Genomic DNA, 26,453 nt, shown 5'->3' with positions numbered 1-26,453 from the left:
CTAGCACCCCAACCCCCCAAAAAAGATGTCCTTTTCATCATAGAGGACTGGAATGCAAAAGTAGAAAGTCAAGAGATACCTGGAGTCACAGGCAAGTTTGGCCTTGGAGTGCAAAATGAAGCAGGGCAAAGGCTAACAGAGTTTTGTCAAGAGAACATGCTGGTCATAGTAAACTCCATTTTCCAAAAACCCAAGAGACTCTTCTACACATAAACATCACCAGATGGTCAATACCAAAATCAGATTATGTTCTCTGCAGGCAAAGATGGAGAAGCTCTATACAGTCAGTAAAAATAAGACCTGGAGCTGACTGTGGCTCAGATCACAAGAGCCTTACTGCAAAGTTGAGTTCAGTTCAGTCACTCAATTGTGTCTGACTCTTTGCAACTCAATGGACTGCAGCGTTCCAGGCCTCCCTGTCCATCGGCAATTCCTGGAGTTTACTCAAACTCATGTCTGCTGTTTTTTCCTTATTGCAAAATTCAAGCTTAAATTGAAGAAAGTAAGGAAAACCACTAAACCATTCAGGTATGACCTAAATAAAATTACTTATGATTATACAGTAGAGATGATGAAAGATACAAGGGACTGGATCTGGTAGACAGAGTGCCTGAAGAACTATGGATGGAGGTTCATAACGTTTTACAGGAGGCAATGACCAAAACCATTCAAAAAGTAAGAAATGTAGAAAGGAAAACTGGTTGTCTGAGGAGGCTTAAATACCTGAGGAAAGAAGAGAAGAGAAAAGCAAGGAAGAAAGGGAAAGCTATACCTAACTGAATGTAGAGCTCCAGAGAATAGCAAGAAGAGATAAGAGGTCTTCAGAAATGAGCAACACAAAGAAATAAAAGAAAATAATAAAACGGGAAAGACTAGAGATCTCTACAAGAAAACTGAAAACATCAAGCGAATGTTTCCCACAAGGATGGGCACAATAAAGAACAGATATGGTAAGGACCTAACAGAAGCAGAAGAGATTAAGAAGACGTGGCAAGAATATACAGAAGAACCACACAAGAAAGGTCTTAATGACCCAGAAACCACGATGGTGTGGTCACTCACCTAGAGCCAGACATCCTGGAGTGTGAAGTCAAGTGGGCCTCAGGAAGCATTACTATGAACAAAACATTACTATGGACATGACGGAATTCCTGACCTCTTAAAATGCTAAAAGATGATGCTGTGAAAATGTTGCACTCAATATGTCAGCAAATTTGGAAAACTCAGCAGTGGCTACAGGATGGGAAAGGGTGGTCAGTTTTCATTCCAATCCCAAAGAATATTCAAACTGCTGCACAGTTGTGCTCATTTCACATTTAGCAAGGTTATGCTCAAAATCCTTCAAGCCAGGCTTCAACAGTACATGAACCAAGAACTTCCAGATGTACAACCTGGGTTTTTGAAGAGGCAGAGGAGCCAGATGTTAAATTGCTAACATTTGTTGAATCGTGGAGAAAGCAAGGGAGTTCCAGAAAAACATCTACTTCTGCTTCATTGGAGCTTCCCTGGTGTCTCAGAGGTTAAAGCATCTGCCTGCAATGTGGGAGACCTGGGTTTGATCCCTGGGTCAGGAAGATCCCCTGGAGAAGGAAATGGCAACCCATTCCAGTATTCTTGCCTGGAGAATCCCATGGACAGAGGAACCTGGTGGGCTACAGTCCACGGTGTCACAGAGTCAGACACGACTGAGTGACTTTACTTTCGCTTCCTGCTTCATTGACTACTTTAAAGCCTTTGACTATGTGGATCACAACAACTGTGGAAAATTCTTAAAGAGATGGGAATACCAGACTGCATTACCTGTCTCCTAAGAAATCTGTATGTAGGTCAAGGAACAACAGTTAGAACTGGACATAGAATAACTGACTGGTTCCAAATTAGGAAAGGAGTACCATAAAGCTGTATATTATCACCCTGCTTATTTAACTTATATGTAGAGTGCATCACGTGAAATCCTGGGCTGCATGAATTCCAAGTTGGATTTACAATTGCTGGAAGAAATATCAACCATCTCAGATATGCAGATGGCACCACTGTAATAGCAGAAAATGAAGAGGAACTAAAGAACCTCCTGATGAAAGTGAAAGAGGAGAGTGAGAGAACTGGCTTGAAACTCAACATTTTAAACTCTAAGATCATAGCATCCAGTCCCATTACTTCATGGCAAATAGAAGGGGGAAAAGTGGGAATAGTGACATATTTTTTCTTCTTGAGCTCAAATATCACTCCAGACAAGGACTACAGACATGAAATTCAAAGATGCTTGCTCCTTGGAAAGAAAGCAATGACAAACCTAGAGAGCATATTAAAAAGCAAAGACATCACTTGGCCAACAAAGGTCTGTCTAGTCAAAGCTATGGTTTTTCCAGTAGTCATGTATGGATGCGAAAGTTGGACCATAAAGAAGGCTGAGCACCAAAGATTTGATACTTTTGAACTGTGGTGCTGGAGAAGACTCTTGAGAGTCTTGGATCTTGAGATTGCCATGAGATCGCCTTGGATTGCAAGGCGATGCTAAATGGAAAGTCAGTGCTAAAGGAAATCAACCCTGACTATTCATTGGAAGGACTAATGCTAAAGCTGAAGCTTCAGTGCTTTGAACACCTGATGCAAAGAGCTGACTCTTTGGACAAGACCCTGATGCTGAGAAAAATAGAAGGCAAAAGGGGAAGTGGGTGGCAGTGGATGAGATGTTTAGATAGCATCATTGACTCAGTGGACATGCATTTAAGCAAACTCTAGGATATAGTGGATGACAGAGGAGCCTGGTATGCTTCAGGTCCATGAGGTTGCAAAGAGTCAAGCATGACTTTAGCAACTGAATAACAACAGAGCCTGAAAGAAAAGTTGAAGTGAAACTCTTTGCAAAATTAAGACACTCAAAAGCAGCCATATATATGTAGGCATTTAGAAAGTCACACACAGGGCACATGCTCAGAAATGAACTTAGAAAACTTAATTTTTTGCTTGGACTGAACACTTGGCTCTGAGAAAGCCCAGCTATGTCTTGAAGGAGTGCTCAAGCAAAGAACCAATCTGCAACAACTTGATGAGCTCCTAGAATTCAAAAAATTTCTGTCAAGTACATTCAAAATAAAGCCCTGGGGGGAGGGTACTTTCAAGATTGTGGAGGAATAAGATGGAGAGACCACACTGCCCCCAAATACATGAAAACTTCATGTGCATATGGAACAACTCCTACAGAACACCTGAATGCTGGCAGAAGACCCCAGACTTCCAAAAAAGGCAAGCCAATCTCCTCAGAATGATGTAGGACAAAAGGTAAAGTTGTTTTTAAAAAGAGAGACAAAGGATTTGGGGACAGGGAAATGCACCTAGGGGGGGACTCATGAAAGAGGAAAAGTTTCCACACACTCAGAAACCTCTCACAGGCACAGTCAGAGGAGAGCTTCAGAACCTCAGAGGGGAACATAGCAACAGGTGCTTGGAAGGAAAAGCAGAGAATTTACCACAAGATCATTGCTAAACAGCACTTCCTAGCCAAGAATTAGTTTACATGCCCACCATTGTGAGTGGATGCTGGGTGCTCAGGCTCAGGCTTTGGAGGTCAAACCCCAGGAAGAGGACTGGGGTTGGCTGCCATGAAGATACTCAGAGGGGGCCAGTACAATGCAGCTGAGGGAGTCCACAGAAAAGCCTGGGCCTGCCAGAGAGACAAGAGATAATTTATTTGAGAATGCTCTAACTCCGAGCACTCCCAGAATGCAGGACCCAGCCTTCCTGAGTGCTGTAGTTGGCACAAGCTGACTGCAGCCTGTGACTCCAGAGGTAGAAAAGCTGGTGCAAATGCCAAAGGCAAAACTAGATGCAATTGCAGTTTGGGATACTAGAGGGTGTACATGACCACTTGACTGCTGCCAGGGCTGGTGTGGGTATCAGAGGTGGAGGACAGGAGCTTACTATGGGCTCAACGCCAGGAGTCACAGCTACCACCAAGCTGTGAGTGGACACAAGTCACTGCCCACACCTTCCTGAGAGCCTGAGCAGCTTGACTCTGCTGAGGGACCAACAACCCAGGGCCAACTCCCCTGGGGAAGCACACAACCTGCCTCAGACTGTGGTAATTTCCCAAAAGATTCTGCTGCAGCAGATACTCCCCACACACCCCAACTGTGTCTGCCATACCTCTCCCTCTCCCCAGCTCAACTCAGTAAGTGAGCCTCAATAAGCTGCTACTTTCACCCCCTCTTGTCTGGGCAGAGAACAGACACAAGAGGGAGGCCTACAAGTAGAGGCAGGGTCAAAACCAAAGCAGACCAACAGTGGGGCTGTGTGAGCAAAGGAGAGGAGGGGGTATCACTTCTGCAGCTTCAGGTAGTGGATTAAGTCCTTGGAATTAGCCTGAGATTATGAATTTATGGGCAAGTGTGGATTTTGGGAACAAGTACAAACTGGAGTAAGGCCAGATCAGAGTCTGACCTGACCCCACACTATCCACAACAGGTCTGGAGACCTTCCTATAAATATTGGAGACATTTCTGAGTAGGCAGATTGACTGGAGCACATGGTGTGGAGAGGTAAATGAAGGAATTGCAAATTGCAACCCTGTGGACTGAAGCCCACCAGGCTCCTCTGTCCATCGAATTCTCCAGGCAAGAATACTAGAGTGAGCAGACATTCCCTTCTCCAGGGAATCTTCCCGACCCAGGCATTGAACCCGGATCTCCTGCATTGCAGGCAGATTCTTTACCCTCTGAGCCACCAGGGAAGCCCATTCTTCTTACTATCACTCTCTATATATTTTTCTCTTTTTTTCCTTTTATTCTTTTTCAAATTATTCTACCTTTTTTCTTTATTATTCCTTTAATTTTTTATAACCTATTTTTTCCTTTTTTAAAACTATCTTATTTTTAAATAAACTTATTTTCCTACTTTTACAGTATACATTCATTATATTACATTTTCCCCTATGTTTTTAAATATGTATTTTTTCTAGTCTAGTTTTTAGTATCCATTTTCACTTACTGGTTTTCCTACTGGCTTGATTACTCTCCTCTTTTTTGACTCTTGTTTTCATTCTTTTTTTTTTCTCTGTTTTTTTTTTTTTCCTCTTCATTTCTCTTTGTGAATCAGTTTCTTTGGCTGTTCTGGGCTGTTGAGTGTTGATTTCACCATTAGTCTTGGGGTTTTGTCTTCTATGCTGTGTGACCTGTGAAGGTTTTGTGCTACAGTAAAGGGTCAAGATTGAACCCCTAAGGTGGGAGACCCAAGTCCAAGACTTTGGGCCATCAGATAATTCCCAACTCCATGAAACATTAATCAACAAGAGCTCTCTCAAAGGTCTCTATCTGAACAATAAGACCAAGCTCCACTCAAAGGCCGGCAAACTCCAGTGCTGGATGCCTCAAACCAAACCTTTAGCACAACAAGAACACAGCCCAGCCAATTAGCAGACTGGCTGCCCAAAGCAATACCATGCCTATTGACATCCCAAAACAAATTACTGGACATGGCACTGCCCTTCAGAGAGACGTAATCCAACTCTATCCACAAGAACACAGGCATAAGTCCCCTCAACCAGGAAACCTTCACAAGGCACAGATACAACCCCACCCATGGTGAGCAGGCTCCACAATTAAGAGGAACTAAGACCTTCCAGTCTGCAGAAAGGAGACCCCAAATACAGTAAATTAAAGAAAATGAAAAGAGAGAGAAACATACAGCAGTTGGAGGAATATGGTAAAAACCCACAAGACCAAACAAATGAAGAAGAAATAGACAGTTTGCCTGAAAAAAAGAATTCAAAGTAATAATAGCAAATATGATCCAAAAACTTGAAAATAAAAAGGATGCACAGATAGAAAGGAGGCACAGATTGAGAAGATACAGGAAATGTTTAACAAAGACCTAGAAGAAGTAAAGAATTGAAAATCATCAATGAACAACAAAATAATTGAGATTAAAAATACATTAGAGGGAAACAATAGCAGAATAGCTGAGGTAGAGCTGCAAGATAGAATGGTGAAAATAACTGAAGCAGAGCAGAATAAATAAAAGAGAATAAACAGAAATGAGGAGAGCCTCAGAGACCTCTCAGTTCAGTTCAGTTCAGTTCAGTCACTCAGTCATGTCCGACTCTGCGACCCCATGAATTGTAGCACACCAGGCCTTCCTGTCCATCACCAACTCCCAGAGTTCACTCAGATTCACGTCCATCGAGTCCGTGATGCCATCCAGCCATCTCATCCTCTGTTGTCCCCTTCTCCTCCTGCCCCCAATCCCTCCCAGCATCAGAGTCTTTTCCAATGAGTCAACTCTTCACATGAAGTGGCCAAAGTACTGGAGTTTCAGCTTTAGCATCATTCCTTCCAAAGAAATCCCAGGGCTGATCTCCTTCAGAATGGACTGGTTGGATCTCCTTGCAGTCCAAGGGACTCAAGAGTCTTCTCCAACACCACAGTTCAAAGCATCAATTCTTCAGCGCTCAGCTGTCTTCACAGTCCAACTCTCACATCCATACATAACTACTGGAAAAACCATAGCCTTGACTAGACAGACCTTAGTCGGCAAAGTAATGTCTCTGCTTTTGAATATGCTATCTAGGTTGGTCATAACTTTTCTTCCAAGGAGTAAGCGTCTTTTAATTTTGTGGCTACAGTCACCATCTGCAGTGATTTTGGAGCCCCCCAAAATAAAATCTGACACTGTTTCCACTGTTTCCCCATCTATTTCCCATGAAGCGATGGCAGTGGATGCCATGATTTTCGTTTTCTGAATGTTGACTTCTAGGACAACATTAAGTGTCAGGGAGTGTTTAACAGGAGGATTCCTACATGCTGTTTCTCACAAGTCCTTTGTTTCTTTTCAAGCAGAGCAGCCCGCTGCTCCCAGGAACTGAGGTCATTGTGTGAGACAGGCTTGAATCTCCTTTAGTAAACATTCTTTTTATGACAAAACTGCTTAGTCTCGATCCTCTTTCTTGAGATATGGATCGTCTCCTGACCTTGTGACCATTATTAATCCCTTGTTCCCTTGGTAACTGTTGCTGTATGTTTGGTTTTCGGATCTTTATCATTGTCGTAAGAAACTTCTTGTACCACAGCCTATATACACTCATAGAAAAATCATTAAAGCACCTTTGCTCCATCATAGCTTGGGTCCCTGTGTCTTTCTTTCTTTTTTTCCTCTCCCTCTCACTCCCTCCCTCCCTCCCTCCAGCTTTCCCTCTTTCGCTTTCTTATCGTCGACTCCAGAACACCAGGTCCCAGTCCATTAAAGGACCCCAACAATTAAGTGCAACAACATTCGAACTATAGGGGTCACAGAAGAGGAAAAGAAGAGAAAAAGAAGAGAAAACGTTTGAGAATATATTTGAGGAGATTATAGATGAAAACTTCCCCAACATGGGGAAGGAAATAACTACCCAAGTCCAGGAAGCCCAGAGACTCTCACACAGGATAAACCCAAGGAGAAACATCCTAAAACACATATTAATCAAAATAATGAAAATTAAACACAAAGAACAAATATTAAAAGCAGCAAGGGAAAATGAACAAGTAACATACAAGGGAGTCCCCATAAGGATAACAGTTGATCTTTCAACAGAAACTATGCAGACCAGAAGGCAGTGGCATGATATACTTAGAGTGGTGAAAAGAAAAAAAACTATAGCCAAGATTGCTCTATCCAGCACTTATTTCCTTCAGATTCAAAGGAGAAACCAAAAGCTTTACAGATAAGCAAAAGTTAAGAGAATTCAGCACCACCACAACAGGGCTTCCCTGGTAGCTCAGCTGGTAAAGAATCTGCCTGCAATGCAGGAGACCCTGGTTTGATTTCTGAGCTTGGAAGATCCACTGGAAGAGGGATAGGCTACCCACACCAGAATTTTTGGATGTCCATGGTGGCTCATCTGGTAAAGAATCCACCTGCAATGTGGGAGACCTGGGTTTGATCCCTGGGTTGGGAAGATCCCCTGAAGAAGGGAGCAGCTACCCTGAATATTCCAGTATTCTGCCCTGGAGAAATCTATGGGCAGTATATTCTATGGGGTTACAAAGAGTTGGACACAACTGAGTCACTTTCACTTCACTAAACCAGCTTTACAACAAATGCTAAAGGAATTTCTAGACAGGAAACACAAGAGAAAGAAAAGGCCTACAAAAACAAACCCTAAATGATAAAGTAAATGGTAATAGAATCATACATATCAATAATTATCTTAAATGTAAGTGGATTAACTGCTCCAACACAAAGATACAAATTGGCTGAATGGATACAAAAACAAGAACCCTATATATGCTGTCTACAAGAGACCTACCTCAGACCTATGGATACATACAGACTGAAAGGGAGGAGCTAGAAAAAATATTGCATGCAATTGGAAATCAAAATATAGAGAGGGTAGCAATACTCATATCAGAAAAAAATAGACGTTAAAATAAGGACCATTACAAGAGACAAAGTAAGACACTACATAATGGTGAATCCAAGATGAATATATAACAATTAAAAATATATATGCACCCAACAAAGGAGCACCTCAAGGCAAATGCTAACAACTATTAAAGGGGAACTCAACAGTAAGACAATAATAGTGGAGAACATTAAAACCCCACACATACCAATGGATAAATCATCCAGAGAGAAAATTAATAAGGAAACACAAGCTTTAAATGACACATTGGAAAAGTTGAGCCTAATTGCTATCTACAGGGCATTTCATCTAAAAACAGTAGATTTCACTTGTTTCTCAAGTGTACATGGAACATTCTCCAGGGAAGATAATATCTGGAGTCATAAATCAAGCCTTGGTAAAGTTTTTAAAGTTGCAGTCATTTCAAGCATCTTTTCTGATAACAGTGCTATAAGATTAGATATCAACTACAGGAAAAAACAAAATATAAAAAACACAAACACGTGGAAACTAAACAATATGATTCTAAATAATCAAGAGGTCACTGAAGAAATTAAAAAATATCTAGAAACAAGTGACAAAGAAAAAATGACAACTCTAAACTTATAAGATCAGTAAGACCAGTGCTGAGAAATTTGTAGCAATACAATCTTATCTCAGGAAACAAGAAAAATCTTAAACAACCTAAAATTACACCTAAAGAACTAGGAAAAGAAGAATAAAAAATTCCAAAGTTAGTGTAAGGAAAGAAATGATAAAGATCAGGGCAGAAGTAAGTAAGAAAGAAAGAAAGGGGAAAATAGCAAAGATCAATAAAACTAAAAGTTGTCTCTTTCAGAAAATAAACAATTGAAAAACGATTAGACTCATCTGGAAAAAGGGATAAGACTCAAATCAATCAAATTACAAATGAAAAAGAAGTTACAACAGACAATACAGAAATGCAAAGGATCATGAGCCTACTATGAGCAGCTATATGCTAATAAAATAGACAACTTGGAAGAAATGGACAAATTCTTAGAAAAGTATAACCTTCCAAAACCGAACCAAGAAGAAATAGAAAAAATGAACAGACCAGTCATAAGTTTGGAAATTGAAACTGTAATAAAAAATATTTCAACAAATGAAAGACCAGGACCAGATGGCTACACAGGTGAATACTACCAGAAGTTTAGAGAAGAGCTAAGACCTCTCCTGCTAAAACTCTTTCAGAAAATTTCACAAGGAGGAAAACTTCAAAACTCATTCTGAGTTCACCATCACCCTGATACCAAAACCAGACAAAGATGTTACAAAAAAAGAAAATATCAGGCCAATATCACTTATAAACATAGATGCAAAAATCACCAACAAAATTCTAGCAAACAGAATCAACAACATATTTAAAAAGATCATACATCATGATCAAATGGGCTTTATCACAGGGATGCAAGGATTCTTCAATATACCCAAATCAATCAATGTGATATGCCACATTCATAAACTGAAGGATAAAAGCCACCTGATCATCTAAATAGATGTAGAGAAAGCTTTTGACAAAATTTAACATCTATTTATGATAAATACTCTCCAGAAAGTAGGCACAGAAGGAACATACATCAACACAATAAAGGTTACATATGGCAAATCTACAGCAAACATTATTCTCAATGGTGAAAAATGGAAAACATTTCCCCTATAATCAGGAAAAAGAGAAGGGTGCCCACATTCACCACTATTATTCAACATAGTTTTGGAAGTCCAAGGCACAGCAGTCAGAGAAGCAAAAGAAATAAAATGAATCCAGGTGGGAAAAGAAGTAAAGCTCTCACTGTTTGCAGATGACATGATTCTTTAAATAGAAAACTCTAAAGATGCCACCAGAAAATTACTAGAGCTAATCGATGAATATAGTAAAGTCACAGGATATAAAATTAATACAGAGAAATCCCTTGAATTCCTATATACTAACAAAGAAAAATCAGAAAGAGAAATTAAGGAAATGTTGTTACCATTGCAACAGAAAGAATAAAATACCTTGGAATAAATCTTCCTAAAGAAACAAAAGATCTGTATGCAAAAAACGATAAGACACTGATGAAAGAAATCAAACACAACACAAACAGATGGAGAGATATACCATGTTCCTAGTTTGGAAGAATCAATATTGTGAAAATAACTATCCTACCCAAAGCAATCTACAGATTCAATGTACTCCCTATCAAACTGCCAATCACATTTTTCACAGAACTGGAACAAATAATTTCACAATTTTTATGAAATTACAAAAGACCCTGAATAGTCAAAACAATCTTGAGAAAGAAAAATGGAGCTAGAGAAATCAATCTTCCTGACTTCAGACTGTACTACAAAGCTGCAGTCACCAAGACAGTATGGTACTGGTACAAAACCAGAAATATAGACCAATGGAACAAGATAGAAAGCCCAGGGATAAACCCACATACCTATGAGCACCTTATCTTTGACAAAGGAGGCAAGAATATGCAATGGAGAAAAGACAGCCTTTTCAGACAGCTGGGAAACCGGAAAGCTGCATGTAAAAGAATGAAACTAGAACACCTCCTAAAACTGTACACAAAAATAAACTCAAAATGAATTAAAGAATAAATGTAAGGCCAAAAACTATGAAGTTCTTAGAAGAAAACGTAAGCAGCACACCCCTTGACATAAATCACAGCAAGATCCTCTATGATCCACCTCCTAGGTTAATGGAAATAAAAACAAAAATAAACAAGTGATACCTAATGAAACTTAAAAGCTTTTGCATATCAAAAGAAACTATAAACAAGGTGAAAGACAACTCTCAGAATGGAAGAAAGTAATAGGAAATGAAATAACTTACAAAGGATTAATCTCCAAAATATACAAGCAGCCATACAGCTTAGCACCAGAAACACAAACAACCCAATCAAAAAGTGGGCAGAAAATGTAAACAGACATTTTTCCAAAGAAGACATACAGATGGCTAATAAATACATGAAAAGATGCTCAGCATTGCACATTATTAGAGAAATGCAAATCAAAACTACAATGAGGTATCACTTCATTTTAGTCAGAATGGCCATTACTATAATATCTACAAACAATAAATGCTGGAGAGGGTGTGGGTAAAATGGAACCCTCTTGCATTGTTGGTGGGAATGTAATTTGATACAGCTACTATGAGAACAGCATGGAGAGTCCTTAAAACACTAGGAATAAAGCTACCATATGACCCAGTGAGATATGACCATATCCCACTACTGGGCATATACCCTGAGGAAACTATAACTGAAAAAGACACATGTAACTCAATGTTCATTGCAGCACTATTTACAATAGCTGGGACATGGAAAGATGAATGGGTAAAGAAGTTGTGGTACATATACACAAGGGATTTTTTACTCAGTGATTAAAAGGAACACATTTGACTCAGTGCTAATGAGGTGGATGAACCTAGAGCCTATTATATACAATGAAGTAAGTCAAAAAGAGAAAAAACAAATATCATATATTAACACATATATATGGAATCTAGAAAGTTGGTACTGATGAACCTATTTGCAGGGTAGCAATGGAGACACAGACATAGAGAACAGACTTGTGGATGCAGTGGGGGGAGGAGAGTTGGGAAGAATGAGTGAGCAGCATTGGAACTTATGCATTACCACATGTAAAATAGATAGCCAGTGGGAATTTGCTCTATGATCCCCAGGAGCTTAAACCTGGTGCTCTGTGACTACCTAGAGTCTAGAATGGGGTGGGAGGTGAAAGGGAAGTTCAAGATGGAGGATATATATGTATGCCTATGGTTGATTCATGTTGATGCATGGCAGAAATTAACACAATATTGTAAAGCAATCATCCTCCTATTAAAAATAAGTAAATAAATTTCTGGATCTCTCTCTTTCCTAGGGCAGTCCTTCATATTCAGGGGAAAATTTGCTCTCAATGCATTGCCCTGTGGAGGATTGGAGCATGGGAGACCAGTGTGGTGAAGATTGCCCTGTGAATAAATAAACTCTGCTCTTTGGCTTCCAGTTCAAGATAGAGGACTAGAAGGACATGTGCTCATCTCCTCCTGTGACAGCACCAAAGTTGCAACTAGCTGTTGAACAACCATCTACAGGAGAATGCTGGAACTGACCAAAAAGAGATACCACATGTCCGAAGGCAAAGAAGAAGCCACAGCAAGATGGTAGGAGGGGCACAATCACAATAAAATCAAATCCCATACCTGATGGGTGGGTGATCCACAAACTGCAGAACAATAATACCAAAGAAGTTCTCCTACTGTTGTGAAGATTCTGAACCCCATGTCAGGCTTCCCAGCCTGGGTATCTGACAAAGAGACTTGGAATTCCCAGGGATTCTGACCTTGAAGGCCAGAGGGATTTAATCACAGGCATTCCACAGGCCTGGGGAAAACATAGACTCCCAGTCTTGGAGAGCAGAAACAAAATCTTGTGTGCACAAAGACCCAGAGGAAAGGAGCAGTGACTCCACAGGAAACTGAGCCAAAACTACCTACTAGTGTTGGAGCGTCTCCTGTGGAGGCGTGGGTCAGCAGGGGCTCACCACAGGGTCAGGGGCACTGACAGCAGCAGTCCTGAAGGTCCTCCTTGGCATAAGCCCTCTTGGAGGTTGCCATTAAACCTACCATAGAGCCAAGAGCTGGGTCACTTCAAGCCAAACAAGGGAGGGAGCCCATCCTTACCCATCAGCAGATAATTGAATTAAAGCTTTACTGAGCAAGGCCCTGCCCATCATAGCAAGACAACAGTTTTCCCCACAGCCAGTCCCTCCCATCAGAAAGCTTGCACAAGCCATTTAGCCTTCTTAATCAGAGGGCAGACAAAAGAAGCAAGAAGAAAAACAACTCACAGTGGCTAGAATGAAAACCACACTATTGAACATTAATCAGAATGAAACAACAGAGGGTTATGTCCCAGATAAAGGGACAAAATAAAACCTCAGAAAAACAACTAAATGAAGTGGATAAAGGCAACCTTCCAGAAAAATAAGTCAGAAAAATGATAGTGAAAATGATCCAGGATCCTGGGGAAACAATGGAGAAGATGCAAGAAATATTTCCCAAGGTCCTACAAGAACTAAAGAACAAACAAACAGAGATGAATAATACGGTAGAAGAAATCAATAGCAGAATAACTGAGGCAGAAGAACAGATAAATTACCTGGAGGACAGAATGGTGGAGATAACTGCTGTGCAACAGAATGAAAAAATAAAGACAGCCTAAGAGACCTCTGGGACAACATTAAATACATCAATATTCAAATGATAGGGGTCCTAGAAGGAGAAGAGAGAGAGAAAGGACCTTAGATAATATTTGAAGAGATAATAGCTGAAAAGTTCCCTAACATGGGAAAGGAAATAGTCAACCAAGTCTAGGAAGCAGAGTCCCAGGCAGGATAAACCCAAGGAGGAACACACTGAGACACACAGTAAACAAACTGACAAAAATTGAAGACAAAGATAAAATATTAAAATCAACAAGGGAAAGACAAGTAATAACATACAAGGTAACTCCCATCAGGTTATCAGCTGATTTCTCAAAAGAAACTCTACAAGCCAGAATCGAATGGCATAATATATTTGAAGTGATAAAAGGGAAGAACCTACAACCAAGAATACTTTACCAGCAAAACTACTATTCAGAGTTCATAGAGAAATCAAAAGCTTTCCAGACAAGCAAAATTTAAGAGAATTTAGCACCACCAAACCAGTTTTACAACAAATGCTAAAGGAACTTCTCTAGGCAGGAGACAAGACAAGAAAAAGACCTACACAAAATAAACCCAACAACTATTATATATAAAGCAGACAAACAATAAGGACATACTGTATAGCACAGAACTGTACTCATTATCTTATAATAAAGTATAATGGAAATGAATTTTAAAGATACATTTATATGCATATTTTATATAAATGTGAAAGACAGTCCTTTAACCCATTTTGCTTCATTAGAAACACTTAAATTATAAGAATCTATTAAAAAGCAGATATATGTATATGTATAACTGCTTCACTTTGCTGTACACCTAAAACCAACACAATATTGTAAGTCAACTATACTTCAATTATTTGGGGCTTGTGCACTGAGACGACCCAGAGGGATAGTATGGGGAGGGAGGAGGGAAGGGGGTTCAGGATAGGGAACACGTGTATACCTGTGGCTGATACATGTTGATATATGGCAAAACCAATACAATATTGTAAAGTAATTAATCTTCAATTAAAATAAATTTATATTTAAAAGTAAAAAAAATTAAGAATATGGTAATAGGATCATACATATCAATAATTACCTTAAAAAATGGATTAAATGCACCAACTGAAAGATGTAAATTGGCTGGGTGGATGAAAACATGTGTATGTCCACTTACCACATCACTCTTTTACCCTCCAAATTGTATGCAATTATTTTATATTGTTAGGTTAATCATATTCCCAATATAGCTTGCAATTATAATTATCTTTTATTTTTTTGTCTGGCTATTGATTGTGAAAACTTATAAACATCTTTCACTATTGTGAGTATGTAACTATTACTCCATGAAATTAAAAGATGCTTGCTCTTTGGAAGAAAAGCTATGACAAACCTAGACAGTGTATTTAAAATTAGAGACATTACTTTGCCGGAAAAGGTCCATATAGTCAAAGCTATGGTTTTTCCAATAGTCATGTATGGATGTGAGAGTTGGACCATAAAGAAAGCTGAGCACTGAAGAATTGATGCTTTTGAACTGTGGTGTTGGAGAAGAGTTTTGAGAGTCCCTTGGACAGCAAGGAGATCAAACCAGTCCATTGTAAAGGAAATTTGTACTGAATATTCATTAGAAGGACTGATGCTGAAGCTGAAGCTCCAATACTTTGGCCATCTGATGTGAAGAATTGACCCATTAGAAAAGACTCTGATGCTGGGCAAGATTGAAGACAGCAAGAGAAGGGGATGACAGAGGATGAGATGGTTGGATGGCATCACTGACTTGATGGACATGCATTTGAGCAAGCTCTGGGAATTGGTGATGGACAGGGAAGCCTAGCATGCTGCTGTCCATAGGGTCATAAAGAGTCGGACATGACTGAGTGACTGAACTGAACTATTACTCACTTAATACAATTGTATCATGACTGATCAACAGAAAATAATAGAAATCTATATCACTAATAGTACCATTTAATATAAAAACCTGTAATCCCTTTTTAAAATCCAGATGCATATCAGAATTATCTTGCAATTTTTGAAAAATACAAATGCCCAGGTATTGCTTTTCTTCTCCAAACTCCAGATATGCTTCTAATGAGCAGCCATGTTTAAAAACAACTTTACTATTTGATGACCTTTTAATTTTATCTAGTTTGTTTCACTTGTTCCATTTCATATTCACTGCTCCCACTTCATTTAGTTTATGTTTTCCAATTTCTCCATCTCTTCTTTTTTCTTTGATGTTCTTTCTCAAGCCTTTATCAAGCATAGTAGAAAAAGTTTTGCATACATATATATAAATTATATAATATATACATTTTAGAAAACTTACAAACTTTTGCCTAACTAAAAATTTATGACATTTGATTCCATTTGTTTGACTTAGTGAAAGTGAAATAGTGAAAGTCACTCAGTGATGTCCAACTCTCTGCAACCCCATGGACTAAAGCCTGCCGGGCTCCTCTGTTCATGAAATTCTCCACTGGAGTGAGTAGCCATTCCCTGCTCCAGGGGATCTTTCCAACCCAGGGATCAAACTCAGATCTTCCATATTTCAAGTGGATTCTTTACTATCTGAGCCACCAAACAAGCCCTTAATATGAATAGAATGTTAGATTTCTGATTTAATAAAATAGACATGCAACAAGCAACAAATGTTTACTGTATAGCACTGGGAACTTTAGCCAATATCTTATAATAACCTATAAGAAAAAATAATCTGAAAAATAATATATGTTTATGTGTATAATTGCATCACATTGCTTTGCATGTGGAACATTGTAAGCTAAATACACTTCAATAATATATATATATTAAGAAAAAATCTCATTAAAACATTAATGGAACATGAGCTAATAGAACAAAGACTATAGTGGTCATATATGACAATGAATAGTCTTTATCAAAATAGTTTGAAACTCTCAAAACAGACAACTGCAACCTTAAACAATAATAATAATGAAAGCTCTAAGGAAGAGAGAAAATTTTATTTGTAAATACCCAACTTTCAACTATAAAAATCAAAGAACACACAGAGAAACAGAAGAACGTTGCCTATTCAAAGGGACAAAATGAATTGACAAAACCATTCCTGAGGAAGCCCAGATATAGGACATACTAGACAGACATTTTTTACCAACTTTGCTAAGATATAACTTACATATAACACTGTGAAAGATTAAGGTGTACAGGTGATGATTTGATATCATATGTATTACAAAATGATTTCTGTGATAAAGCTGGTTAACATCTATCTCCTCACATAATTACTGTATTATTTTGTGGCGATCTTCTCTCCTCACAACTTTCAAGTGTATAACAGAATTGTCATAGTCATCACACTAAATATTAGATTCCCCAAACTTATTCATTCTAACTGAAAATTTGTGCTTTTTATTCAACATGTCTCCTTTTTTCCAGTTTCCAGTCTCTTGCAACCATCATTCATTCACTCTGTTTTTATGAGTTTTACTTTTCTAAAAAAAATTCCCCATACAAGTGAGAGTAAACAGTATTTGTCTTCCTCAGTATGACTTATTCTACTTATCATAATGCCTTCAAGGTCGATCCATGTTGTCACAAATGGTAATGTTCCTGGTGAATTTGAGGGTTTCATGTCTTGTCACTGAAAGAATTCAGTGAGAAAGGTTATTGATAAGAAGTAGATTTATTTAGAGAGAAACACATTTCACAGGCAGAGGTTGGGCCATCTCAGAAGAGGAGAAAGCCTCCAAATATGACATGGTTAGTTTTCAGCGGTTAGATAATTTCATAGGCTAATGAGTAGGACCAACTATTTCAGGGAAGGAGTGGGGATTACCAGGAATTGGGCCACCACCCACGTTTTGGCCTTTTATGTTTGGTCTCAGAACTGTCATGGAGCTTGTGGGTGTGTCCTTTAGTATGTTAATGTATTACAATGAGTGTATAATGAGGTTCAAGGTCTGCTGCTGCTGCTGCGAAGTTGCTTCAGTCGTGTCCGACTCTGTGTGACCCCATAGACGGCAGCCCACCAGGCTCCCCCTTCACTGGGACTCTCCAGGCAAGAACACTGGAGTGTGTTGCCACTTCCTCCTCCAATGCATGAAAGTGGAAAGTGAAAGTGAAGTCACTCAGTCGTGTCTGACTCTTAGCGATTCCATGGACTGCAGCCTACCAGGCTCCTCCACCCATGGGATTTTCCAGGCAAGATTACTGGAGTGGGTTGCCATCGCCTTCTCCGGGTTCAAGGTCTACTAGAAGTCAAATCTTCTGATATCTTGGACACAGTTGGTTCTAATTAGTCTTTGTCATGTCCAATACATGCTGGAATGTGAAGTCAAGAGGGCCTTAGAAAGCATCACTACGAACAAAGCTAGTGGAGGTGATGGAATTCCAGTTGAGCTATTTCAAATCCTGAAAGATGATGCTGTCAAAGTGCTGCACTCAATATGCCAGCAAATTTGTAAAACTCAGCAGTGGCCACAGGACTGGAAAAGGTCAGTTTTCATTCCAATTCCAAAGAAAGGCAATGCCAAAGAATGCTCAAACTACCGCACAATTGCACTTATCTCACATGCTAGTAAAGTAATGCTCAAAGTTCTCCAAGCCAGGATTTAGCAATATGTGAACTGTGAACTCCCTGATGTTCAAGCTGGTTTTAGAAAAGGCAGAGGAACCAGAGATCAAATTGCCAACATCCACTGGATCATGGAAAAAGCAAGAGAGTTCCAGAAAAACATCTATTTCTGCTTTATTGACTATGCCAAAGCCTTTGACTGTGTGGATCACAATAAACTGTGGAAAATTCTGAAAGAGATGGGAATACCAGACCACCTGACCTGCCTCTTGAGAAATCCGTACACAGATCAGGAAGCAACAAGTTAGAACTGAACATGGAACAACAGACTGGTTCCAAATAGAAAAACGAGTACATCAAGGCTGTATATTGTCACCCTGCTTACTTAACTTCTATACAGAGTACATCATGAGAAACGCTGGACTGGAAGAAACACAAGCTGGAATCAAGATTGCCAGAAGAAATATCAATAACCTCAGATATGCAGATGACACCACCCTTATGGCAGAAAGTGAAGAGGAACTAAAAAGCCTCTTGATAAAAGTGAAAGAGGAGAGTGAAAATGTTGGCTTAAAGCTCAACATTCAGAAAACGAAGATCATGGCATCTGGTCCCATCACTTCATGGGAAATAGATGGGGAAACAGTGGAAACAGTGTCAGACTTTATTTTGGGGGGCTCCAAAATCACTGCAGATGGTGACTGCAGCCATGAAATTAAAAGACGCTTACTCCTTGGAAGAAAAGTTATGATCAACCTAGATAGCATATTCAAAAGCAGAGACATTACTTTGCCGACTAAGGTCCATCTAGTCAAGGCTATGGTTTTCCCAGTGGTCATGTATGGATGTGAGAGTTGGACTGTGAAGAAGGCTGAGCACCGAAGAATTGATGCTTTTGAACTGTGGTGTTGGAGAAGACTCTTGAGAGTCCCTTGGACTGCAAGGAGATCCAACCAGTCCATTCTGAAGGAGATCAGCCCTGGGATTTCTTTGGAGGGAATGATGCTAAAGCTGAAACTCCAGTACTTTGGCCACTTCATGTGAAGAGTTGACTCATTGGAAAAGACTCTGATGCTGGCAGGGATTGGGGGCAGGAGGAGAAGGGGACAACCGAGGATGAGATGGCTGGATGGCATCACGGACTCGATGGACGTGAATTTGAGTGAACTCCGGGAGTTGGTGATGGACAGGGAGGCCTGGCGTGCTGCTATTCATGGGGTCGCAAAGAGTCAGACACGACTGAGCAACTGAACTGACTGACTGATGGATGGCTATGCGATTCTTTTAAAGGTTGTGTTCTACTCCCTTCCCTTCTATTCAGTAAGACTTCCTTCCTTTTTATGGAACTTAATATTGCATCGTATATACATTAAATTTAAAAAATCAATTCATCTGTCTATGGACACTTAGATTATTTCTATGTCTTGGCTCTTATGAATAATGCTGTAATGAATATGAGGGTGCAGATAACCTCATTGAAATACTTATTTCATTCATTCATATATATATATACACAAGGGTAGGATTGTTATATCATACACTAGTTCTATTTTTTTTTCTTTTGAGGAAACTTAATACTGTTTTCCATAGTGGTTCTTCCAATTTACATTTCCACCAACAAAGCACTCAGTTCAGTTCAGTTCAGTCGCTCAGTTGTGTCCGACTCTTTGCGACCCCATGAATCACAACACACCAGGCCTCCCTGTCCATCACCAACTCCTGGAGTTCACTCAGACTCACATCCATCGAGTCCGTGATGCCATCCAGCCATCTCATCCTCTGTCGTCCCTTTCTACTCCTGCCCCCAATCCCTCCCAGCATCAGAGTCTTTTCCAATGAGTCAACTCTTCACATGAGGTGGCCAAAGTACTGGAGTTTCAGCTTCAGCATCATTCCCTCCAAAGAAATCCCAGGGCTGATCTTCAGAGTGGATTGGTTGGATCTCCTTGAAGTCCAAGGGACTTGCAAGAGTCTTCTCCAACACCACAGTTCAAAAGCATCAATTCTTCGGTGCTCAGCCTTCTTCACAGTCCAACTCTCACATCCATACATGACCACTGGGAAAACCATAGCCTTGACTAGATGGACCTTAGTCAGCAAATTAATGTCTCTGCTTTTGAATATGCTATCTAGGTTGGTCATAACTTTTCTTCCAAGGAGTAAGCGTCTTTTAATTTCATGGCTGCAGTCACCATCTGCAGTGATTTTGGAGCCCCAAAAAATAAAGTCTGACATTTTTTCCACTGTTTCCCCATCTATTTCCCATGAAGTGATGGGACCAGATGCCAAGTTTTCTGAATGTTGAGCTTTAAGCCAACATTTTCACTCTCCTCTTTCACTTTCATCAAGAGGCTTTTTAGTTCCTCTTCACTTTCTGCCATAAGGGTGGTGTCATCTGCATATCTGAGGTTATGGATATTTCTCTCGGCAATCTTGATTCCAGCTTGTGTTTCTTCCAGTCCAGCGTTTCTCATGATGTACTCTGTATAGAAGTTAAATAAGCAGGGTGACAATATACAGCCTTGATGTACTCGTTTTCCTATTTGGAACCAGTCTGTTGTTCCATGTTCAGTTCTAACTGTTGCTTCCTGACCTGCATACAGATTTCTCAAGAGGCAGGTCAGGTGGTCTGGTATTCCCATCTCTCTCAGAATTTTCCACAGTTTATTGTGATCCACACAGTCAAAGGCTTTGGCATAGTCAATAAAGCAGAAATAGATGTTTTTCTGGAACTCTCTTGCTTTTTCCATGATCCAGTGGATGTTGGCAATTTGATCTCTGGTTCCTCTGCCTTTTCTAAAACCAGCTTGAACATCAGGAATTTTACGGTTCACCTATTGCTGAATCCTAGCTTGGAGAATTTTGAGCATTACTTTACTAGCATGTGAGATGAGCACAATTGTGCGGTAGTTTGATCATTAGGGTCCCCTTTTCTCCACATTTTCAACAGTAGTCATTATCTCTTGATATTTTTAGGCCCTTTTCAAAAATTTACTTATTTATGACTGTGCTGGCTGTTCCTTGCTGCACATGGGCTTTCTGTAGTTGCAGCAAGTGGGGGTCACTCTCTAGTTTTGATGTGCAGATTTCTCATTGTAGTGGCCTCTCTACGGTGCATGGGCTTCAGCAGTTGCAGTGTACAGGCTCAGTAGTTGTGATACATGGGCTTAGGTGCTCTGAGACATGTGAATATTCCCAGACCAGGGACTGAACCCATGTCCCCTACATTGGCAAATGATTTTTTAATCACTGGACCACAAGGGAAGTCCTCTTGATTTTTTTATAATAACCATCTCAATAGAGGTAGGTTGATGTCTCAATATGGCTTTGATTTGCATTTCAATAATGGTTAATAATGTTAAGCATCATTTTATGTACCTGTTTTCAAGGGGATATCCCAGAATTCAAGGCAGCAGAAATGTGCACACTTTTTTTTTTAACACAATGAGTGAAAATGAGAGATTGCTTCTTTTTTGTGACACTCTGCTCTCACCTACAGAAAAACAGCTAAGAAGCTATTTCCTTGACATAAAATCCACCACAGCAGACATACTCAAATAAATAAGAAGCAGAAAGCACTATTTACAATAGCCAGCACATGGAAGCAACATAGATGTCCACTGACAGATGTATGAATAAAGAAGTTTTGGTACATATATACAGTGGAATATTACTCAGCCATTAAAAGAAATGAATTTGAGTCAGTTAAACTCAGGTGGATGAACCTAGAACCTGTTATACAAAGTGAAGTAAGTCAGAAAGAGAAAAACAAATATCATATATTAACACATAAATATGAAATCTAGAAAATAATGATACTGATGAACCTACTTGCAGGGCAGGAATAGAGATGCAGATGTAGAGAATGGACTTGCAGACACAGCAGGGAAAAGAGAGGGTGGGATGAATTGAGAGTAGCACTGACACAAATACTTTACCATGTGTAAAGGAGATAGCTAATGGGAAGCTGCTGTATAACACAGGGAGCTCAGCCTGGTGTTCTATGACAACCTAGAGGGGTAGGATTAGGAGGCGGATGGGAGGGAGGCTCAAGAGGGAAGGGATACATTTATACTTACAGCTGACTTGGGTTATTATATGACAGAAACCAACACAATATTGTAAAGCAATCATCCTCCAATTAAAAATAAGTAAGAAGCAGAAGAAACATGATGTTCCTCTTGAAATTCTGGCTTCTCCATAGCTACAGAAGTAAACTGGAAATGAAGAAGTGGGAAGACTTAGACCTATTTCACCTATGCTGAATGATCAAATTAATGCATAGAGGGGATTGAAATGAATAGAAACAGATACACTGGAGTACAGGGACTACAGACCACATCTTAGGCTGGCTATAAAACAAACCACAAAAAGTTTTTAAAGAATTGAAATCATATGGAGTAGGTAGCCTGACAATAATGTAATAAAACTAGAAAGCAACAGAAATACAATAGGAAAGCCTTTAAATACTTGGGAAATAGACAAAACATTAACAAAAAATCAGTGGGTCAAATTGGAAATCTGAAAAGAAATAAAAATATGTAGAATGGAATAAAAATGCAAATGCAACATAACAGAATATTTAGACTGCAGCTAAAGCTGTGCTGAATGGGAAATTAATAGCACTAAATGCTTTCCTTAGAAAAGAAAACATATCTTAAATCCATAATCTAAATTTCTACTTCAAGAAACTTGAAAATAGAAGAGCAAAACGAAAAAAAAGCAAGGAGAAAGAAGGAAATAAAACAAAAATTAATAAAATTAAAGCAGAAAAATAATAAAGAAAATAAATTTTTAAAAATATGTATTTAGAAAAGCTCATTAAAATTTATAAACCTCTAGCAAGACTGACAAAAAGAGAAGACATAAATTGCCATTATAAGGCATAAAATAGGAAATATCATTACAGATATTATAACCATTAAAAGAAAATAGAGTATTGACAAAGAGTCTCTCCTTGACCAAACTTTAGTCTTTAGTCAAGCTCTTCTGAATCCTCTTTTCAACTAGGCCTTGATCTTTGGACTTCCATGTTTATCTTTGCATTGTCCAATTGTAGTAAGAATCCAACCATTTAAAGTCAGTTTAACAAAAATCCCCACTCTAGATATCTATCACTCTTGATATCTGATTAAATTCTTCATCCCTCACCATCCCTCAGGTGATATCTAATCCCTCTAGACTACCTTTGGGATTCCTATGGTGGCTCAGATGGTAAAGAATCCACCTGCTATGTAGGAGACCCAGGTTCGACCCTTGGGTTGGGAAGATGCCCTGGAGGAGGGCATGGCAACCCACTCCAGTATTCTTGCCTGGAGAATTCCATAGACATAGGAGCCTGGCAGACTACAGTCCATAAGGATGCAAAGAGTTGGAAACAACTGAAAGACTAACCCTTTCAGGCTACCTTTAGCAAAAATCCTATGAAGTCAATTTAGCCAGTGAAAGTGAAAGTTCGGTGGTGTCCAACTCTTTGAGAACCCATGGACTATAGAGTCCATGGAATTCTTTAGGCCAGAATATTCGGATGGGTAGCCTTTCCCTTCTCCAGGGGAATCTTCCCAACCCAGGGATCGAACCCAGGTCTCTCCTATTGCAGGTGGATTCTTTAACAGCTGAGCCACAAAGGAAACCCAAGAATACTGGAGTGGGTAGTCTATCCCTTCTCCAGTGGACCTTCCTGACTCATTCCTTATCCCTGATATTTCCTCTTAGTAATTTTCCATCCACTGACCCCTCCACTCTGTTACTTAGTTATAAATCCTCACCTTTCCTTGTATTCAGAATGGTGTTCAATTCTACACAGAGGTCTCTTTTCCCAAATTGCAATATCCTGATTAAATTCTGTTTTTACCACTTTAACTACAATTAAACTTTGCTTTCCCTTGACAGTATAGATAATTTGCACTCAAATTTTGACAATTTAGAAGAAATGATCCAGTTCCTCAAAAATAGGCCACCACCTAACAGTAAGGATGGAAGATGCAGTGTTGGAGGTTTGAAGAGAGAAAACAGGTTTTAAAATAACAGGGTGGGCAGGGATGGGGGCATGAGAGAAATGAGCAGTTTGAAGATTTGGACTAAAAATCTGGTGGAAAGATGTTTTAGGTTAAATAGAGACACTGGGAGTTCCGAGATCTGACAGTCCTCATTCTCTATGATCCAGGTACCTGAGTCCACAGGTGGAGGGGCAGCCTTCCCTACCAGTGCCCCACCGGGTGACAGATTAAATCTGGCATCACATAACTACTGTTCAGTCTACCCTCTGCCTCAATGAAGTACACCAGGCAACGCCTTCCTTCGTTCTACCCCCAGATGGAGATACTCTGCCTCCATTTTACCTGAGTTCCATTTGCCAGGAAGGCTGGACATTCTACAATAGTTCTGAGCCTGTCCTGAGAGCTCCTGGCATCATATGGAGATTTACACAGATGCTTCTGTCTGCCCACATTGCTGTGAGCTACAGCGGTGGCCAGTCTGAGTTTCCTGTAGCTTTCCTCTTCCTTGAGTTCCATGCAGCACCATGCTTTCTAATCACGATTCCCATCAGCACTCCCTGAAGCAGAGTTCCATGTAGGCACCGCACCTCAATGGGATAATTTGAGTACCCAATAATTAGTGGGCTGCATCCTGGTAGGGGTGACTACAAGAGCTATATTTTTGGGGTACTGGTTGCCCCACATATTCCACAAAGGCCTTACAGAGGAACCTACAAAATGAAAATTTTAGAAACACTTTGGCCAGGAGGGCTGGGGATTGAAGGAGCAGCATCTCACACTTCTGGACCTTTCTGCCCCCAAATAAGGATGTGCTGCAGGCATAATACCTCCTGTGGGTGTACGTGTTACTTGTCGTCTTCTCCATGAAGTTCAGGAAGATAAAAAGGGCCATGGAGGTGCCCGGGCACCCTCTCCATTCAGCAAAGCCCTCTACCCCGACCCAGTCAATGGTCAGATACAATGTTTTCTCCTTATCTTCATTTGCCATAAATATAAGGAATACACCCCAAACATCTTACATAGTGAACAGATAGCTTCCTGGCAAAAGTCCTATATGTCAAACAAACAAACAAACAGTAATGTGTGCTCTTTAGCAGTAGCTTAGCCATTCAGCAATATAGTCTTTTACAAATACACATTTTTAGGCCACCTCCCCCCACCCCCCCCCACCCCCACACATACCACATTTAGAGAAGCACATTGACGTTAACTGGTAGTTTAGTCATATGATCACCCAGGTAAGTCATTCAGAAGACGGCAGTCTCCTCCAGTATTTCCGAAAATTGTTTTCAGATATTTAAGGTGATCATATGCTGCTGCTCCCCTTGGTCATTTAGCACATCTCATTCAGGCAAGGAATACCGTGAAATTGTCCCTTGGCTCTCCTTTCACTCAAGAAAGAGAACTTCCAAGTTAAATCTGTCAAGACTCAGCATTTCTGAAATGGTACTCAGGAAGAGGGAATGGAGTCTGACTCTTGATTTTTCTCTTCATCACCATTATGTTCAGGCAAACATTTGAGAAAGATAAGCAGACTCAGGGCAACTTAGAATTGCATAGCCTCTCAGCTCTCAGAAATCGGGAATTTAAAGGCACTAAAACTGCATCCAATCAATAGCCCTGCTCACTGAAGGCACATAGAAGTGCAGTATAGCATAGAGCCTTGGTGCTCAAAGTATGGTCCACAGACCAGCCCATGAATCAAATTCTGCATGCAATTTGTGAGCACAGTGAAGTCTGAAAAGTTCAGCTCTAGTGATTGGTTAAGAGCTGGGGCACTGACTAGAGCAGCGGTTCTCCAACTTGAGTGTACGTCAGAGTCACCTGGAAGGTGTTTTAAACCACAGGTGACTGGGCCTTCACCCCAGAGTTTCTGATTCAGTAGGTGAAGGATAGGGCCTGAGGACTTGCATTTCGAACAAGTTCCCAGGCAATACTGATACTATTATTATTCTGGGGACAACACTTTCAGAAAGGAAAAAAAAAAAAAAAAAAAAACTGGACTAGAGACAAAGCTGGATGGAAACTATGGCTGTATTTGTTTAACCTCACATGAATCTCCTAAACTAAGCCTTAGTTTCTTCCTCTGTAAAGTGGAAATAGGGTACCAGTGTTCTGTGTTACTATGAAGATTAAATGAGGAACTAGGGAGAGGGCCCATGGCACAGGGCCCGCCACGTGATAAAACTCAAACAGATGTAGCCAATTATTGTTATTATTATTCAAAGCATACCACGGCAGACATTTCGTCCTCCTCTAACATCCCTTTTCCCCTGTCTCTCCAGGGAATTCTGTCCCCAAAATAACGT

This window comes from Budorcas taxicolor, chromosome X, assembly GCF_023091745.1.
Source record: "Budorcas taxicolor isolate Tak-1 chromosome X, Takin1.1, whole genome shotgun sequence".
NCBI lineage: Eukaryota > Metazoa > Chordata > Mammalia > Artiodactyla > Bovidae > Budorcas > Budorcas taxicolor.
The sequence above is the reverse complement of the archived record's forward strand: the minus strand, read 5'-3'. Positions refer to the sequence as shown.